At 41.6% G+C, this 21,312-nt stretch overlaps 1 long non-coding RNA gene across 1 annotated transcript; it reads left to right on the plus strand.

Annotated features, from left to right (window-relative positions):
- The first annotated feature begins 11,673 nt into the window (after positions 1-11,673).
- LOC137421803 (uncharacterized) lies at positions 11,674-16,902 on the plus strand. Its single transcript, XR_013622561.1, has 3 exons — positions 11,674-11,835; positions 15,624-15,702; positions 16,315-16,902. It is a non-coding gene; the product is annotated as an uncharacterized LOC137421803 (long non-coding RNA).
- The last annotated feature ends 4,410 nt before the right edge of the window (positions 16,903-21,312 follow it).

Consider the following 21,312-nt stretch of genomic DNA (forward strand, 5'->3'; position numbering starts at 1 on the left):
CACTGTACCAACATTTATAACACCACTGTACCAACATTTATAACACCACTGTACCAACATTTATAACACCACTGTGCCAACATTTATAACACCACTGAACCAACATTTATAACACTGCTGTACCAACATTTATAACACCACTGTACCAACATTTATAACACTACTGTACCAACATTTATAACACTACTGTACCAACATTTATAACACTACTGTACCAACATTTATAACACTGCTGTACCAACATTTATAACAATACTGTACCAACATTTATAACACTACTGTACCAACATTTATAACACTACTGTACCAACATTTATAACACTACTGTACCAACATTTATAACACCACTGTACCAACATTTATAACACGACTGTACCAACATTTATAACACTAATGTACCAACATTTATAACACCACTGTACCAACATTTATAACACTACAGCACCAACATTTATAACACTACTGTACCAACATTTATAACACTACTGTACCAACATTTATAACACTACTGTACCAACATGTATAACACTACTGTACCAACATTAATAACACTACTGTACCAACATGTATAACACTACTGTACCAACATTTATAACACTACTGTACCAACATTTATAACACTGCTGTACCAACATTTATAACACTACTGTACCAACATGTATAACACTACTGTACCAACATTTATAACACGACTGTACCAACATTTATAACACTACTGTACCAACATTTATACACCACTGTACCAACATTTATAACACTACTGTACCAACATTTATAACACTACTGTACCAACATTTATAACACCACTGTACCAACATTTATAACACTACTGTACCAACATTTATAACACCACTGTACCAACATTTATAACACCACTGTACCAACATTTATAACACTACTGTACCAACATTTATAACACCACTGTACCAACATTTATAACACCACTGCACCAACATTTATAACACCACTGTACCAACATTTATAACACCACTGTACCAACATTTATAACACCACTGTACCAACATTTATAACACTACTGTACCAGCATTTATAACACTACTGTACCAACATTTATAACTACTGTACCAACATTTATAACACCACTGTACCAACATTTATAACACCACTGTACCAACATTTATAACACCACTGTACCAACATTTATAACACTACTGTACCAACATTTATAACACTACTGTACCAACATTTATAACACTACTGTACCAACATTTATAACACTACTGTACCAACATTACAACGATACTGTACCAACATTTATAACACCACTGTACCAACATTTATAATACTACTGCACCAACATTACAACGCTACTGTACCAACATTTATAACACCACTGTACCAACATTTATAACACCGCTGTACCAACATTTATAACACTACTGCACCAACATTTATAACACCACTGTACCAACATTTATAACACCACTGTACCAACATTTATAACACTACTGCACCAACATTTATAACACCACTGTACCAACATTTATAACACTACTGTACCAACATTTATAACACTACTGTACCAACATTTATAACACTACTGTACCAACATTTATAACACTACTGTACCAACATTTATAACACTACTGTACCAACATTTATAACACTACTGCACCAACATTTATAACACTACTGTACCAACATGTATAACACTACTGTACCAGCATGTATATAGCACTACTGTACCAACATTTATAACACTACTGTACCAACATTTATAACACTACTGTACCAACATGTATAACACTACTGTACCAACATGTATAACACTACTGTACCAACATTTATAACACTACTGTACCAACATGTATAACACTACTGTACCAACATGTATAACACTACTGTACCAACATTTATAACACTACTGTACCAACATGTATAACACTACTGTACCAACATTTATAACACCACTGTACCAACATTTATACCACCACTGTACCAACATTTATAACACTACTGTACCAACATTTATAACACCACTGTACCAACATTTATAACACAACTGTACCAACATTTATAACACTACTGTACCAACATTTATAATACTACTGTACCAACATTACAACGATACTGTACCAACATTTATAACACCACTGAACCAACATTTATAACACTGCTGTGCCAACATTTATAACACTACTGTACCAACATTTATAACACTACTGTACCAACATTTATAACACTACTGTACCAACATTTATAACACTACTGTACCAACATTTATAACACTACTGTACCAACATGTATAACACTACTGTACCAACATTTATAACACTACTGTACCAACATGTATAACACTACTGTACCAACATGTATAACACTACTGTACCAACATTTATAACACTACTATACCAACATTTATAACACTACTGTACCAACATTTATAACACTACTGTACCAACATGTATAACACTACTGTACCAACATTTATAACACTACTGTACCAACATTTATAACAGTACTGTACCAACATTTATAACACTACTGTACCAACATTTATAACACCACTGTACCAACATTTATAACACTACTGTACCAACATTTATAACACTACTGTACCAACATTTATAACACTACTGTACCAACATTTATAACACCACTGTACCAACATTTAGAACACTACTGTACCAACATTTATAACACTACTGTACCAACATTTATAACACCACTGTACCAACATTTATAACACTACTGTACCAACATTTATAACACAACTGTACCAACATTTATAACACCACTGTACCAACATTTATAACACCACTGTACCAACATTTATAACACTACTGTACCAACATTTATAACACCACTGTACCAACATTTATAACACTACTGTACCAACATTTATAACACCACTGTACCAACATTTATAACACCACTGTACCAACATTTATAACACCACTGTACCAACATTTATAACACCACTGTACCAACATTTATAACACTACTGTACCAACATTTATAACACTACTGTACCAACATTTATAACACTACTGTACCAACATTTATAACACCACTGTACCAACATTATAACACCACTGTACCAACATTATAACACCACTGTACCAACATTTATAACACTACTGTACCAACATTTATAGCACTACTGTACCAACATTTATAACACTACTGTACCAACATTACAACGATACTGTACCAACATTTATAACACCACTGTACCAACATTTATAATACTACTGCACCAACATTACAACGATACTGTACCAACATTTATAACACCACTGTACCAACATTTATAACACCGCTGTACCAACATTTATAACACTACTGCACCAACATTTATAACACCACTGTACCAACATTTATAACACCACTGTACCAACATTTATAACACTACTGCACCAACATTTATAACACAACTGTACCAACATTTATAACACTACTGTACCAACATTTATAACACCACTGTACCAACATTTATAACACTACTGCACCAACATTTATAACACCACTGTACCAACATTTATAACACCAATATACCAACATTTAGAACACTACTGCACCAACATTTATAACACCACTGTACCAACATTTATAACACTACTGTACCAACATTTATAACACCACTGTCCCAACATTTATAACACTACTGTACCAACATTTATAACACCACTGTACCAACATTTATAACACCAATGTATCAACATTTATAACACTACTGTACCAACATTTATAACACTACTGTACCAACATTTATAACACTACTGTACCAACATTTATAACACTACTGTACCAACATTTATAACACTACTGTACCAACATTTATAACACCACTGTACCAACATTTATAACACTACTGTACTAACATTTACAACACCACTGTACCAACATTTATAACACCAATGTACCAACATTTATAACACTACTGTACCAACATTTATAACACTACTGTACCAACATTTATAACACTACTGTACCAACATTTATAACACTACTGTACTAACATTTATAACACTACTGTACCAACATTTATAACACTACTGTACCAACATTTATAACACCACTGTCCCAACATTTATAACACTACTGTACCAACATTTATAACACCACTGTACCAACATGTATAACACCACTGTACCAACATGTATAACACTACTGTGCCAACATTTATAACACCACTGTACCAACATGTATAACACTACTGCACCAAGATCACAACGATACTGTGCTGGATTTCCTTTTCATGTGTTTATTCAAAATTCACTGAAAAAGAGGATTCTCTGCCCCCAAATAATATTTCATGAAAATAATGTTTGATTCGATATTCTACACATTTCCATTTGTTTCAAACTTTGAATGAAAAGTTGATTTACTGTCACATTTAAATTATAAAGTTTGGTTAATTTATATGTTGATATGAAAAAGGTACCGTGGACTATTTATGCCGATAAGTTATTGCTCACGTTAAGTGGTCGTAGCTCAAATTTATGTTTTTAAAACAAATAATCAACTTTTTAAAGTTACTTAAGTTGTAACTTCATTTGATAATTGACAAACTTCAATGTAGTAAGTGCGACAGGAGTAGCAGAACTACAACCGTAGCTCTCTCATGTGGGTTCGATTCCCGACACCACGATAAACTCAGATGGCACGATTCTTCTAGTTTGGCGATGGGGTTACATCTATGTTTATGAGTACTCCGTGTTTCGTGCTTGTCGGATTATGATACGATTGGTAGGATAGACTTATCGGAGATCTCGATTGGAGGTTTACACACCTGCACTTTTGCTGTCTAACCTGGGTTAGAATGTCTGGTCAGTTTTAAACTGTTACCCTGTTGTTTCACATGCAGAGCGATGCATCAATGTGTGCCATCCCTGTGAAGGAGATGATGCCCGAGGACCTGTCTGCCAGCACTGGTCGTTGGTGGATGCCATAGATCCCTCCCACGGGGTGATGATCAGACGAGTTACCACCGACATGACCCTGCCCACCCAGCATAATGCAACACCAAACCACCCAGCATAGCCCTTTCTGAGAGACTACTTGGGCAGTGCCAACACTCTAAATTTGGAACTTTGTTGGGGAACTCCATTTCTCCAGGTTATTGTGATTTTTCCTTCCTCTCCCTCTCCTCTCTTCATTGGTTTTTTACTTTTCTGTTTCCTACCCGCCTTCCCTCCTTCCTCTTCTTGCTGCGTTTCATTACCTCCACCACCACAGGTGGATGGAGGTTATGTTTTCACCCCTGTCTGTTTGTTACTTGCAAAATCGAAGATTCTTCAAATATATTGGTTGGTCTTGTGCGTTATTCTCTATCGGTCTGTCTGTCTATCAATCGCCTGCAGGTCACAATTTTAAACCGATCTTCACAAAACTTCACCAAATGGTGGAGTTAGCCATAAGGAAGAAGCCGATCGATTTTGAGGTCAATGGTTAAAGGTCATCTTGAGATGAATTTTCTAAAATTGTCATTTTTCATCCGATTAACTTGAAGGGTGAACAGCATTTGCATATCGAGTCACTGAAGTGGGAAACCAACTATGTTTAAGGTCAAAAGGTCAACGGTCAACTCAATGTCAAACTTCTAAAATCTATTTTCATCTGAAAAATCCTCACTTTTCATTATATTAACTCGAAAATTTAGCAGCAATTACATAGTGCATCACTGAAATAGGAAAGCAACTATTTGTGAGGTCAAAAGGTTTCGACAATAGTCGAAATTGTACCAGGTCTGTCAGCTCGACAACAACAACAACAACAACAACAACAACATGCATTTTAAGGCCATTTTCCCTGCGAGAGCGGGGGTGAGCCTTGCGGTCCACATGACAATCTTCTCCATTTTGCCCTATTTTCTGCATCTCTCCTTGTTAACCCCCTTGCCCGCATTTCCTCTTCCAGCATCTTCAGCCAAGTCTTTCTCGGTCTTCCCCGTCCTCTACTTCCTTCTACATTCATTTCCATCACTCTTCTCAACCAGTCACTTTCATCCTTCCTCAACACATGACCAAACCATTTCAACCTGTTCCTCTTCACAGCATCAATCACAGGCTCTATTCCCATCATCTTTCGCAATTCATCATTTGTCTTCCTCTCTCTCTCAACGATACTCCACACATCCACCGAACCATTCGCATTTCCACCCTTTCCAGCCTTCGTTGCTGCTCTACACTCATTACCCATGTCTCGCTCCCATAAATCATAACACTTCTCACACATGCAGCATACACCTTTCCCTTCAGCTTCAACGACACTCCCCTCCTCATCAGCACGCCACTCAGTTCCCGAAACTTCTTCCACGCACATCTCACTCTAGCAACCGTTGCTGAGTCTGATCCACCTTCTCCATTCAGCATGTCTCCGAGGTAGCAAAATGTTTTTACACCTTCCAGCTTCACACTGTCTCCAAGATCCAACTCAACATTTCCTCCATCTGCAGCTCCCTCTGTGCACACCTTACATTTGAATGGAGCTACCACACTGGTTAATGACCCTCTCAGACCAATACATTTTTGATGAACCCACTCAGGGCACATTGTACATTGAATGGAGTTCACTCCGACACCCTTCCTGCCCACAGCACATGGCCACTTCCCAGTTCTTTCCACCTCACCACATGGTTTACCACTTGCCATCACCTTCGTCTTTCCGATATTCACCTTCAGACCTTTTGTCTCCATACATTCCTTCCACTTGTTCATCTTTTCCTTCAGTCCATCCATACTTTCCGCAATCAACACCAGATCATCTGCATACAACAACTCCCACGGTAAACCCTCCTTTACGTTCTGAGCCAGCACCTCCACCACAGCTACAAATAGTAGTGGACTTAGTACCGACCCCTGCTGCACTCCCACCTTCACCTCAAACTTACCACTGTTCCCGTCCTTCGTCCTTACAGCTGTGCGTGCTCTTTTGTACATTGCCATCACTACTCTGATCAACCATTCCTCCACTCCTAACTTCCTCAATGCCCATGTCAATACTTCACGTGGAACCCTATCGAATGCTTTCTCCAGATCAACAAACCCAAGAAACAACTTCTTCCTCTTCTCCATGTACTTCTCCTGCAACTGCCTCACAATAAAAAGCATGTCTGTCAATCCTCTTCCTGGCATAAATCCAAACTGCATTTTGTCGATCTTCACTTTCTTCCTTATCCTCCTCTCCAACACCCTTTCCAATATATTCATTCCATGCTCCAATAACCTTATCGCTCGATATGAGCCACAGTCCAGAGGGTCACCTTTCCCCTTGTGTAGAGGGACGAGGGTACTCAGTTCCCACTCGTCTGTCAGCTCTACCATACAGGAAATCCATCAGTTGTATGAGATAGTGGGTGGAGGACATACCTGCACGGTTCCCAAACTGTTGAGGGTCGATGTTACCAGAAATGTCAGACATGAGCCATCGATGCAGGAATAGCTCCGCAAGCTTCGCAAAATGATCAGTTAATGCAATCGGTCTCGGCTTGTCCAGTGTCGGTGGTGATTGTTTAGGTCGAGGAACAACTATTGATTTCTTCCATTGACTGGGAACAACACCTTGTTTATATGAGGCATTGATAATATCACAGAGAGGGATGCTTAGTTCCATGGCGAACTCTCGTATAAGTCTAGGAGAGATGCCATCCGGCCCACAACTCTTCCCCACTTTGGTCTTTAATAGTTCTTTATAGACCATCGTTGGTTGCACCATGGGAACACTATTTGGTGGAAAAGGAAAAAAAGCTGGAATATTGTCTTTGTGTAATGGGGATGTACTACTCATAATTGAAACAAAGTAAGAATTAATGGCGTTTGAAATTGCTCAGGAGTCGCTGCTCGGAATGCCTGGCAAGTTGATAATCAGCTCCTGTTGTGTGTTGGACGTCATGAGTTTAATGTAACGATACCATGAGCTCGGGTTGTCGCACTTCAATCGTTGAACTCGGTTACTTTAGAAGTCTTGCTTTGCCTCATTGATTTTCCGTTGAACCTTATTTCGGAGGTTTTTCCAGCTGGGGGATCCTCTATGGAATGCGTCTTGACGTTTATGAATCAGCACTTTCACTTCCGATGTTATCCATGGTTTATCTGCCACATGGAGTCTAATGATCTTAGACGGGAAGTGAGTGTTAATTGCAGAATTCAACTCGATATAGAATTGTGTGCACTTGTCTTCAACGTCACATTTGCTAATAACATCTGTCCAGTCATGATGTGTTATCCATTCACCAAAAGCACGAATGTCTGATTTACGCATTGGGCGGATAACTTTGCGCTTCGTATCATTATTGGAAGAGAGATGTTGTTTCGGGTACCACATTACCCCGCTGTGATCGCTTTGCCCGATTGGAGCAGCAAGTTGAACAGAACTGCAGAGGTTTTTCATATTTGTCACAATTTTGCCCAGTACGACATTATTTCTTGTCGACTGGTCTACAACCTGCTTAAGATTGTGGCCGATAAGAAGTGCAGTCAGATCGAGGTGATCGACATCTCCCATTATAATAATACCGGCACCTGGATGGCGAGAGAGAATGTCATCAACTTATAGAGTGTTTCCACTCATGGGGCAGTTCTCCTAAAGACCAAATTCTATTAAATAGGTCGAGAAACACGCCCAACACCTTGTCTTCCATATTCGTAAACATATGAAAGGTCAATAGGTCGGGGCCAGGGGCACTGTTCCGAGACTTATGAACCGCTTGCCTAAGTTCCCAGAGGGAGAAGTCCAGGTTTAGAAGAGAATTTTTGGGATACCAGTCATTGAGGATTTTTCTGTGCTGGGTCTGGAACTGGAACCTGGACACCTTGGACTCCGTGTCAGTGTTATTTTCTCTAATCAAGTCAGAGAAATGTTTGCCCAAGGCCTCGGCCTTGTCCTTATTCGTGGAGGAGGTTCCATCAGGAGAAACGAGTATAGGGATGACCCCTCCCCCATCTTTAATACCGCTCATGGATTTCACCTTCCTCCAAACGGATTGAAGAGAGGAGTCCGGGCTAATGGCTGAACAGAAGCACCGCCAAGAAGCAGTCTTGGCACGTTTTATGACCCGCTGGGCCTGGGCTCTTTTCCTCTTGTACTCTATTACGTCATCCATCCTTAAGGATTTCTTCAGTTTCTTCAGAGCCTCCCTCCTTTCGCGGATGGTCTTCCCGCACTCGACATTCCACGAAGGCACTTTGGTTTTCCTGCCCAATGAGCTTCTGCAGGTAAGGATTGTTCCCTGGGCGATGGCCTTCACGGTCTGAACTAAAGAGCTGTTGAAGTCCGCAGTATTCCCACTTGCAAGATCTTTCCTCACTCCCTCGGAGTACTGACGAGAAAAGGAAGCCCAGTCAGACTTGGAGAAATTCCAGGAGGGAGGGCTACCAGCAGCCTTGATTTCCCTTTCAACTAAAAGATTTGTGAACACTGGAAATGGTCGCTCCCCAGATTATCCCCGTGCACCCACCACTTGCATCTTGCTGCTACAGACGAAGATATGAAGGTGAGATCAAGGGGGGAGGTTTTCCCCCAGGATGGATTCAAGCAGGTCCCACTTCCATCATTTAACGGCACCACGTCGAACTCCTCAATGATGCTTTCGATGCACTCACCATTTTTATCCTTGATATTGGAGCCCGAAAGAGAGTTATGGCTATTGAAGTCTCCACACCAGATTACGACCCCTTCCCACTCCCTGAGCACCTCCTAGAGAAGATCGAGATTCAATGATTTGCAGGGATTGTGTAGTTTACCTTCAAGATAGGTAAGAGTGTGAAAGTTGCTGCCCGGTTGATCCCCCGTTTTCTTCCTCTGTTACCCGAGATTGATGAGTTGATAACAAAGATTGGTGGTGCTGTTATATACATTGGCTGAAGTGAAGGAAGCAGGCTGGTACCCGATTTCCCACGCTGTTCGGAGCTGCCTGGTCGACATGCTGCCGCGCTGTTCGGGGCTGCCTGGTCGGCATGCTTGCCACGCTGTTCGGAGCTGCCTGGTCAAAGTGCTTGCCACGCTGTTCAGGACTGCCTGGTTGACGTGCTACTGTGCTGTTCGGAGCTGCCCGGCCCACGTGCTCACTGCACATTTGGGTCTTTTGGGTCATTAAGGACTTTTGGGTCATCTGGGTGTTTTGGCTCATTGGTGACGTTTGGGTCCTTGGAGACTTTTGGGTCATCAAGGACCTTTTGGGTCCTTGGGGACTTTTGGGTCCTCGGAGACTGTTGGGTCTTTTGTGTCCTTGTGGACTTTTGGGTCATCAATGACTTTTTGGGTCCTTAGGAACTTTTGGGTCTTTAAGGACTTTTGGGTCATCTGGTTCTTTTGGGTCCTTGGGGACTTTTGGGTCATCAATGACTTTTTTTGGTCCTTGGGGTCTTTTGGGTCATTAAGGACGTTTGGGTCATCTGGGTCTTTTGTGTCCATGGGGACTTTTTGTCATCAAGGACTTTTGGGTCCTTGAGGACTTTCGGGGCCTCAGGGACTTTTGGGTCATCAAGGATTTTTTGGGTCATTGGGGACTTAAGGGTATTTTGGGACATTGAGGACTTTTGTGTCCTTGGGGGGAATCTTCGGTCTTTTGGGTTCTTGGGGACTTTTGGGTCCTCAGGGACTTTTAGGTCTCAACGACTTTTTGGGTCTTTTTTTTGTTGTTGTATGCAAGATCGAGGCTCGTGTAAGAGCTAACATTAATCACAAAAAAAAAAACGGACACATTAAAAACATGTAGTAAATGGGGCTGGAGACAAGATGGGGAGAGAGGGAAGCACACAAGTACAGAAGTGGAGAACAGGGACATTGGGAGATCTGTGGGAGGGAGGAAGCTTGGGGGAGGAGGCATGGGAATGAGGGGAGGAGGGGGGGAGGGGGGTGGAATGAGGTATGAAACACATGGACACTGTGAGGGATTCAAGGAAAGAAGTCGGTATTTCAAAAAAGTGGTCGTCTGCTCGCATCTTTTTTCAAAAGAGATGTTATAAATGCCAAAAGTTTGGGCATACTGCGCCATCCATCCTGCAGGATAACTAACATCACCAAAATCCAAGTTCACTGCTCACTTCTACTCATTTTGTTCCTCTTTTCTCTCCCCTGTGAAACCAACTTACCCAGTCTATTCAGTCCCATTCTTCTATCTAGGGCTTCAAGTCAGTTGTTCATCAACACAGGTCAGAGCCATCCCCATCCCACATCCATACTCATGATCTCACTCTCACTCTCATTTCTATTCTGATGTTGGTGTTTCCCCCTTTCCATTTTGTTATCTCCATTCTTTCTGCTCTTGCTCTTACACAAGCCTCAAACGTGTATACAAAACACAAACAACCTATAATTACCTTATAATGAATGATATTCCATGAATTCCCATAGTTATTTCAAAAGGATCTGCTAAAGAATCTCAAAATCCTTGTTCGATGTACTTAATATCAACATTGTACCGATTTTGATTCTGGAGGATCCTGGCGGGACACATTACCCCTTCATCCCTCCTTTCCCCAACTCCTATATTTGGTTCTTTTTGGAAAAACACACACACACACACACACACACACACACGAACATATTCCTACCCCCGAAGGTGAAATTAGTTCCCTGAAAAAAAGTATTCCAAAGTTCAAAAAGTTACATAAAGAATCCTATGGGTATAAACTTGCTGAGTTTTTGTTTGATATTATTTTCACGGCAGTTTTTCGTTCGTTTGTTTGTTTCACAATAACCAGGAAGCCCCGGTCGCTGATAATCATCGCCGCTGATGAAGCTCTTTTAGCGAAAAGGCGCTCGTGACGTCGCAGACACTTTGGAGTCGTAATTTGATTTTCGTCTGGGCTGCGGACTTGTGCGAGTACTCTTCTGACCGTCAGGTGTTCACGGAGTCAGTTATGGCAGGTAAGTTAGGATTTTGGGAGTTTAATCGAAAGGGAAGGAATTTATACCTTTGCTATATCCTACTGTATTAAGCAAGGTGTGTGTGTGTGTGTGTGTGTGTGTGTGTGTGTGTGTGTGTGTGTGTGTGTGTGTGTGTGTGTGTGTGTGCACATCTGAAAATCATAGGAAAAAAACAGGGCTGGACAGATCTCTGCCAAATCTTGCATACGTGCTGGTAGTACCAAGGTCAGATCATAGGCACATGGAAAACGAGAGCGTGGGCAATGGCGCGACATTGCAAATCTCCGATGCTTCTCACCTGAACCAAAGTTGAAAGATGACATAAAGTTCCACCAGGAATGACCCAATATCAAACTAGAACGGTAATTGGTAGAGCACACACCTCCACCAGGCTGAACAGTTTACATTTTGTATCCCACTGATAGGCCGGATCTGGATTCGGACCTGAACCAAAATCTAATCAGCTTGGTCTTGTCACCAAACCAACTCATCCACCAAGTTTTGCCATTGTCCATCCACAACTTTTTGGAATAATATGCTCTATACCGCTTTTGGCCCGATCACTCAATGGTGAAGAATCGCTTAAAAAAAAAAAAATTCTCGTATGCAGATCCGTATTTAGATCTTCACCAAAATCGAATCATTTCGTCCTTGTCACATACCCAATCTCTCCACCAAATTTGAATCCGTCCACAACAAACAGACAGAGGTGAAAACATAACCTCCATCCACCTCAGGTAACAGCAACACGAAGCTCTTGTAGATCCGCGACATATCACAAGTAAAAATCTAAAATTATACCAATTATTGTGGATTATGTTGTGAATTATGCAAAATAGTTTTCCATTTTTGGAATGCATTTGAATTATTTGCGCGTCTACTCGTAAATGACGTCACTTTTGCAGAAAAGCGTCTGCTTGTGCCCACGTTTCACCTCCGAGCTGTCTTACCTGCGTTCGCATATTGTGCCAACTATAAATTTCCACCCTGGTGTTTCGTAGCCTGGGAAATGCAGCAATGTGTGTGTCGTCACTCAGATGGACGTTAAACTTGGCGTCCCGTCTGCCAGCATTAGTTGGTGGACATTAAAGATCCCATGGTGTCCTTCGCAAGAGGATACGAGTTATCACCGTGGCAAGCTTACAAATTCCTGCCTGGAATGTGGGTATCGCAAGCTTCTTGGAAGTTTCTCTGTATAAATGCGTATTGTGTAGCGCCACCTGGTGGTGATGGCATGGGGTATTACAGTTTCCTTTATACCTGGGCAAGGCTGAGGTTAAAGCATTCTTCGCATGGGTAAATTTGTCCACCTTCCCTCATCTCCCCCTCCCCACCCCCGAAACGGAGGACACTTACAAAACCTTCCTCCCAAAAGATATATATATATATATATATATATATATATATATATATATATATATATATATATATATATGTATATGTATATATATATATATATATATATATATATATATATATATATATATATATATATATATATATGTATATATACCGTACATGTCTCCCCTCACCCTACCCTACCCCCCCCCCCCTTCCCCTGTCCACTCATCCTCTCCTCCTCCTTCCCCCACCCACTCCCTCTTCCTCTCCTCCTCAATCGCACGAATTTCCCCGGGCAACGCCGGGTACTCCAGCTAGTTTGTACTCCAGCCAAGTCAGGAGGTGACGACGTACAAGTGAGTCAATGGGTGATAAAACAATCAGTTGCAGTTTGGTGAAATTGTTTCATTAGACCGACCTTTTAGTGGGGCGGCTTAGCCCAAATATTCAAAAGAATTGTGCATTTTGTGATACAAGCACCAAATTTGGCACAAATGTACATTAATATGTTGCGAACATTTTCAGATATTGGGCCACTTGAAATTCTCTCTTTATGTCCGCCATATTGGATTTCAAAATGGCCGCCACTTGAAATCTACATTTGCTATTATCTCTGGACGTAATGCAGCTATTGACTTGATTCTGGTATCTAAATGTATGTTTTTGGGGGCAAGGAATCCAATGGTACCAATTTCAACTTAATATTATCTATCACAGTCTGTTATATAATTTTATTTGGAAATTATCTAGGCAAATATTGGATTCAACACAATACTTTGAAAAGAATGTCTTAGTTCTGTAAATATAAATAAATTAAAAAACTATACTAAATCACTAGTAACAACTCAGACAAGCTCATATATACTGGCAGTCTAAAATATAAATTCATATCCCATTAGGAAACAAAGTGACCCATTCATTTGTGTTTTTCATATGCATATTTTATGTAACATTACATTCATATTGTCAATAAATACCAAACATGCATAATCCCCTTTTCCTAGACCCTTTAAGCCATCTTTTGTGTTTCTAGAGTACAGAAATTTCTTGTATAGGCTTCCATCTGTCTTGTTTCCTTAACAATGCACTGTAGCATGTCTTTAACAATGTTTACAAACATGACTCCACTACATCTATCTATAATTCCACTAATCTCTGTGTGTGTGTGTGTGTGTGTGTGTGTGTGTGTGTGTGTGTGTGTGTGTGTGTGTGTGTGTGTGTGTGTGTGTGTCTGTGTGTGTGTGTGTTTGTCTGTGACCGCTGTTTCTCGACAACCACGGGTCCGATATACTTGCAACTTGCCAGGTATATTGCTGGGGACCCGAGGATGTGCCTTTTCAAGGTTTGAAATTAATCGGACAAGTAGTTACCGAGCTATGTCCAAAAAACGATTCAACCAATCAGAGAGCAGCGAGCTATACGTGTGCCGAACGTGGCGAACAGACTCTGCCTCGGACGGCACATTTGAGAGCGTATTCATTTATTTCACGTTGGCAAACTATGTTGGCGCTATGTTGGCGTTAAACTATGTTTTAAAACTAATTAAAACTAATTTGCGATTCATCGTAACTGCGATATGCGACCTTCCGGAGCTCCTGTGAGAGCGTGCGCCATTACGGATAGTAATTCAATTAAAAACATGATGCGTGATGTGAGATGCGTGATGTGAGAGCATACGGGTACGGCTATGGCGATTTAGCCGTTCGCCGTTCGCTTTGGCTTTGCGAATGGACCAAACCATTTCATGTAAATAGAGGGGGGGATTGTCACCGTACTCGCAAGCCGTTCGCTTTGGCTTTGCGAATGAACCAAACCATTTCATGTAAATAGAGGGGGGGGATTGTCACCGTACTCGCAAACCGTTCGCTTTGGCTTTGCGAATGGACCAAACCATTTCATGTAAATAGAGGGGGGGGATATAATTTTAGATATATATATAGTACGGCATGCCCTAGTGTCTTTAATCACAGCCCTGACCCAAATAAAAGAGTAGAGAGGCTGCATGTGTGTTGACCCACATCAACTGTGTTCTTTGTGTGTGGCTGTGTTTAAATCACCTTGTGACTCCACATAAATGAGTTAATTACATACAATCTGGGCTCAGCTAGACAACATTGTGTGGTCAGCAATGAAGACGAGAGTCTGAATTACATGTATGCAAAAGACCTTGTGAACCAGTGAAGCAAATACACGGGTAAGCATGAATTAAATCTAGGGCATGATATAATTTCCATGATGTTTACCTCTACACTCAATGGTGGAAGGAGGTAATGTTTTGATCCCAGCTTGTCTGTATGTCTGTTTGTCTGTTAGTCCACAAAATTCCAGACAAAGCTTGTAGTAGTGGTAGTTGTAGTGGTAGTGGTGATAACAGAAATTGTTATATAGAACTGAACTTATATTATTATTATATGCAGAAAATAACTTCATTTCTATATGCCCTGCAGTGGACAGGTTAATTGGTTTATGCACTGAAGGGGTCACCCTGGTGTGCACTGCTGTGTTCTGCCTCACTGAGTTGTTCAGGTATGATGTACTCAGCACAAGCTTACCTGATACACATGTGTGCTGGCTAAAACCACTTGTCTGGTGGGCACGACAGAGGCAGGTTGTCTAATAGCCAACCTGGTCTTACTTTTTTGGGGTTTATCTGAAATTCTTACTATAAGGCTTTAAATTAGAAATGTTTTATATAAAGTAGTATTTTGAGTGAAGTGTGTATTCCACACTGACAGTTTTGACATGTTCTGAATTTAACACGAAGGCTGTAATTAACAGAACGGGGTATGTCTGGAAAATGTACTGTCCAACCTAATAAGAGTTTAGACTGATTTATATTTAAATCTTGGCTGTGTAAATATTGTAAGAATTTATGAATTCAAATGTTTTGTAAATATTCAATAAATTTGGGAATATTTTTTAACTAAAGAATCTCATGTGATTTTATTTCTCTTCTTGCCTCCGGTATGGGTGAAAATTTAATTCCGGCATAATCTCACAAAACTAATTCCCTAAGTGTGCCAAGCTAAATGCTCTACGATATAGAGGAATTATCCTCCTCTCCATTAGTATGGCGGAGGAAACCCCTCTATTATATATATAACAAAATGTTAACATTATATCATTGTATCGTTGCAGATTCAGAAGACAGTTCCACCATGTCCAAGAGCTTCAGACTAGCTGATGTTGAGCGAACTTCACCATCAACATCACAGCACCTCACCACAACTGACTGGAAGTTATGCCTTATATGTCAAGATGACAAGACGGAGACACTGACCAAACCTGACCAATCAAAGAGAAAAGACATTGGGAGTGGGTACAGTTCACTCGCAGAGAACTTGGTCAAATTCAGTGAACTTGGAGAGCTTCCAGGATAATTTCACCTGGAAAGACTCGATGATGGTCATGGCATTGAAGCTGCGATGGTTGCACATGGTGCAAAATATCATCAGACATGCAGGCTCCAGTACAACAACACCAAACTGCAGAGAGCACAAAAGAGAGCACTCAAGAAAGAATGTGAGAGCGATGAGGAACAAGCTGCATGCAAATGCACCAGGTTACATTCACGCTCATCGAGTACAGAGAAGAAGGTCCCAGAAAATTGTTTCTTCTGTGAACAACCTGCTGGGGCTGACAGTCTTCGGAAAGCTGCAACATTCCAAATGGACAAACGGGTGCGTGCCTGTGCAACCCTTCTTGGTGATACAGAACTGCTGGGCCGTCTCAGTGGTGGGGACATGATATCGTTGGACGCCCAGTATCACCCACGGTGCTTGATAGGACTTTACAATCGCACAAGAAAGGCCCAGTCAACAGGATCACAGGACACAAAACAAGAGCGAGCAATGTCGGCAGTTGTCTTCGCTGAACTCGTCCTCTACATTGAAGAAACCAGACAAGATGAGGAGACGGCACCAGTATTCAGATTGGCTGACCTTGTCCAGCTCTATCAGTCCAGAATGGAACAGCTAGGAGTCCAGCTCGACACGAGAGTCCACTCCACACGACTGAAACAGAGACTGTTGGCTCAGTTTCCTGACATGCGGGCACACACCAAGGGGAGAGACATCCTGATGGCATTTGAAGAAGATGTCGGTGCTGCTCTTGCCAAAGCCTGCGAGCTGGACAGTGATAGTGATGCAGTCCATCTTGCCCATGCTGCACAGATTGTTCGCCGTCACATGTTTGGAGAAGCCAAGCCCTTCACAGGATTCCCTGAAGTATGTCAAGAAGTTCCTCTCAGCAGCTCTCATGGAATGGTTTGACCAGGAGGACAAGCAACTCGTCATTACTGATGGAGAGGCAGTGCTCAGCAAGCCACTACTGCCAGATCTGACCTCACTCGCCCCATGTAACCATGAAGAGGCTGACAGTCGGATGTTGCTGCATGCATCTCACACAGTCCAGCATGGACACCATGCAATACTCATCCGGACTGTAGACACCGATGTTGTGGTGCTGGCAGTGTCCCTGGCACAGGAGTTGCAACCAGAAGACAAACTGTGGCTGGCATTCGGAACAGGCCAGAGTTTCCGATACCTAGCAGCACACGAAATAGCAGCTGGATTGGGACGAGAGAAGGCTCGTGCACTGCCAATGTTCCACGCTCTAACTGGATGCGACACTGTGTCTAGTTTTCATAGACATGGCAAGAACACTGCGTGGGCAGTCTGGACGGTACTGCCAGAACTCACTGAGGCGCTGCTGCTGCTGTCCTCTGCACCTCGTGACATACCAGACGATGCAATGCGCATCATCGAGAGGTTCGTGATCCTGTTGTATGATCGAACCAGCAAATGCACAGACATTGACAAGGCCAGGAGGAAACTCTTCGCAAGGAAGAACAATGTGCAGCTCATCCCTCCAACGAAGGCAGCTCTGGAGGAACATGTCAAGAGGGCAGTGTATCAAGGTGGACATGTGTGGGGTCAGATACTGCTGCCAGCACCAGAGCTCCCTCCACTAACCAACTGGGGTTGGTCAAGGACTGGAGAAGGACAGTACACACCTTACTGGACCAGGCTAACTGAGGCAGCTCACAGCTGCATTGAGCTGGTTTCTTGCAAGTGCAAGAAAGGGTGTGTGAGGCGCTGCAAGTGCAAAAAGGCTGCCCTTCAGTGCACAGCCCTCTGTGTGTGTGAAGGGGACTGCACATGACGATGAGTCAACAACATACATGTACTTGTGGCAATGCTGAACTTGTTAACATGACACTGTTTATGTACACGTATCTTCAGTACCGGTATATACCTAGCCTCAGATACCAGTACACCTAGCCTCAAATAATAGACCATGTAGCATGTCAGTATTATACCTAAGACATTTACAGAACTAAGACATTCTTTTCAAAGTATTGTGTTGAATCCAATATTTGCCTAGATAATTTCCAAATAAAATTATATAACAGACTGTGATAGATAATATTAAGTTGAAATTGGTACCATTGGATTCCTTGCCCCCAAAAACATACATTTAGATACCAGAATCAAGTCAATAGCTGCATTACGTCCAGAGATAATAGCAAATGTAGATTTCAAGTGGCGGCCATTTTGAAATCCAATATGGCGGACATAAAGAGAGAATTTCAAGTGGCCCAATATCTGAAAATGTTCGCAACATATTAATGTACATTTGTGCCAAATTTGGTGCTTGTATCACAAAATGCACAACAGGTTTGCTATGCTGCTACACTACTGGGTTTATTCTCTGCTCGAATATAAACGACCGCATTGGTGCTTCGCAGATGAGGTGTTGCACACAAACTGCACCGTCCCTAGGATGGATGTTAAGCCGGCTGTCCAATTTTCCAGCATTAGTTGGTGGACGTTAAACATCCCATGATGTGGTTGATGAAGAGTAGGCGAGTTATCGCCGGCATCCTGATCAAATTACATTCAACGTCCAGCCAAAATCACCTTCCTTGAGTGATGCACACTCACAAGGAGAGGCCACTCGTCCAAGATTCATTCTCACCTAAAAGCGTTATGAACACCACAACACTGCCAAGAGTATATGGACCTCCACCACATCAGTAACATCAGGACGACATGATACGTTACATAAGCTTCACATTAATATGTGCTGTTTAACCTATACATGTCTGTTGACACATTGTAAAAACAAGCAGAGTAATCGTGCCTTACGGGAACAATTGCATGCAACACGTTTTTCTGACGAACCTTTATTTGGGCGGTGTATTGGCATCATACTGCTCCCCGATTAAGTGCATAAAGGAAAAAAAATGCCTGCTGTTTATAAATTAAAAGCTACACCTCATTGCACTGGAAAACATGCAGACAGGAATACTGGACTGTAAAGGGTGCAGACTTGTAATACCCTTTCCAGGGGCCGATTCAGGAATTTCAAGATGGGGGGGGGGGGGGATTAAGGGGGGTCTGGGGGTCCTCCACCACTCACCAGGAAATTTTTAACAATTGATCGTCAAACGGCATTTCGTGCGTTCTTGGAAGTTTCTGCAGTTCCTTGTGTTCTTCCCTGGTCCAACAGTTCAACAGATTCGCGATGGCCTTATGAGGCCTGCCTTTTTATAATAAAAAAGGTTAAAAAATCAAACATTTAAACAGCCTTGGAGGTGCACTTTGACCCCACGGCCAAGGCACACCGTCCATCAAGACTGCCCCATTGGCATACACATGCACCTCAAACCAAAGGCTGAAGCACATGGTCAATCAAAACACATGCATCCTGACCCCGAAGGGCCAGAATGAAGTGTGTGTGTGTGTGTGTGTGTGTGTGTGTGTGTGTGTGTGTGTGTGTGTGTGTGTGTGTGTGTGTGTGTGTGTGTGTGTGTGTGTGTCGTGTTTTTTGTGTAGTTCTGGAGCTTTCTGATATGGAATTTCTGATTTGTGTAGTTCTCGCGAAATGATTGTTATGATGTCCTGAGTTAATTAGGCTAATTAACTACAAAGAATCCAGAAGAATTCCCATGTTTCTAAACGCATGCCATGTTAAGGCCAAGTAAAAAAAAAAAAAAAGTTTCTCGTCCGGACTTTTTTGAAAAAAGGAGGGAGGCCCTTACTATTTACTATTTTCATTTTTTTTGCTATTTTTTTCCAAGATGGCTGCCATGAATTGAATGACCACTGTGGCTGACTTAAAGACTCTATAGTTTGTCCAATGTAATGTGAAACATGCCAGTGTTGATTGTTACCGAAAGGCCTGCAATTTCATTTCCAAAATAGCAAATAAATATATGTTTTAACTGAAATGGCATATGAATAGAATCAATCAATGGAACATGTCATGTGTTACACCGGACAAACTATATTTGAATAAAACAAAAAAGAAACAATGACAATGTTTAAATTTGGTATGTGTCCTTGTTTAATATAAATACACAATAATACACTAATAGTACAAGAATTGTTCATATTGGGGACTACTCAGAGAACAGACCAAAAGATTGATGAAATCCTAAAAAACAACTACTGTAGTTTCATTGGAAGGCTGATCCTTCCCTCTTACAAAACCAGAAGTGGGACTAAATAATATATGTTTAATCTCCAGTTTGCCCTCCCCCCACATAGTGAAACTAATGACTATAGGACTTGGTCTATCTTATGGTCTGTTCCATAAATATTAAAGTAAGAAATCCCAGTGAGACTTATGTCAAGAAAATGTATGTCTTGATATGGCTTAAATATTTATGCTATATTACGACGCCAACTTACTTTCGTTGTTTGGTATCCATCACCAATGTCATCTGGACCTCTGGACCTCATCGGTATGGACCTCAAACATCCGGGGCCTTCGTTCAAACTTAACTGATCTCTCCATACAGGTTGCTTCTGTCAAACCAGACGTGATCTGCTTAACAGAAACTTTCCTCCTTTATGATGTCTCTGATTCCATAGTATCTCTCCCGGGCTACTCCCTCCTCCGGTATGATAGACCTGAGCCTCGTCCTGGAGGCGGGGTTGCTATCTTTATCAAAAACTCTCTTCCTCACTCGCCCTGCACTGCACTCTCTCCACCTCACCCCCAGGAATACCTCTGGCTACGGCTTCCCCTTCGCTCCCACCTCTTGTTCATATGTGTGTTGTACCGTCCACCAAACAGTGATGACTCCATCTACATCTCGCTGTCTGATGATATGGACCAACTTCTATC

Source organism: Myxine glutinosa, chromosome 2 (genome assembly GCF_964187855.1).
Source record: "Myxine glutinosa chromosome 2, kmMyxGlut1.1, whole genome shotgun sequence".
NCBI lineage: Eukaryota > Metazoa > Chordata > Myxini > Myxiniformes > Myxinidae > Myxine > Myxine glutinosa.